This window comes from Dipodomys spectabilis, unplaced genomic scaffold (assembly GCF_019054845.1).
Source record: "Dipodomys spectabilis isolate Male_0828 unplaced genomic scaffold, ASM1905484v1 ptg000224l, whole genome shotgun sequence".
In the NCBI taxonomy this organism is placed as follows: Eukaryota; Metazoa; Chordata; class Mammalia; order Rodentia; family Heteromyidae; genus Dipodomys; species Dipodomys spectabilis.
In genome coordinates, this window is record NW_024870901.1 from 2,636,935 (window position 1) to 2,637,708 (window position 774).

Sequence of the window (774 nt, forward strand, 5' to 3'; positions counted from 1 at the left end):
AGCAGAAGAGGAGACAGGAGGAGGAAGATAAATGCAATATAACAGCAAGAATTGTTGGAAAACATTTTGCATAAGTGATTTGCATGTGCATGGCAGGATTATTTTCTAATCAGAGACAGCTAGCACAGTGACAATATGGGTGATACCTGTTGCTGTCATTTTATTCTCTTTCTTCAGTGAGGAGTTCAGAAGATATACTGAGTTTGGTTCGGTGTTTACTTCAGGATTTCTTTTTCATGAATCAAACAATGGAAAGAAATAAATAATTCAGAGGACCCCATGCAAAAATATAATACAAGAGGAAAGTAAAACTGTTTTTAATGTATAATAGCTTGTCATTTGTTTTTGTTTTTGTTTTTGCCAGTTGTTCATTGCTCCAAGGCTGTGCCCTGGAGACCTTTCCAAGTCACCACGTGAAACTCCATTTCTGTAGTCCCTGTGGGTGTGCGTGCGTCCTTAGGTCACCGGTTGAGATGTGTGGCCAACTCCTTTTTCGGTGGATGTGCAGTGAGTGGATGTGTGTGCATGCTCCCCAGCATTGCCAGATGAGTCACGCCCACCCTTCCCACCTAAATTCCCTGTCTCAGTTGCTCCATTTCACCCAGGAGCTGGCAGCCATGGGTCTAGAGTTGAGGCTACTGCTGCCTTCTCCTCCTCCAGCTGTGCTGGTACTGGTCTTCTGTGCTCCGGAGTGCGTGGCCCATCCTAGGGAGATTCTATTCTGGGGTCACTGCCTGCCCCCGTGAGTGCGGGGTGGGGGACACCATGTTTGTA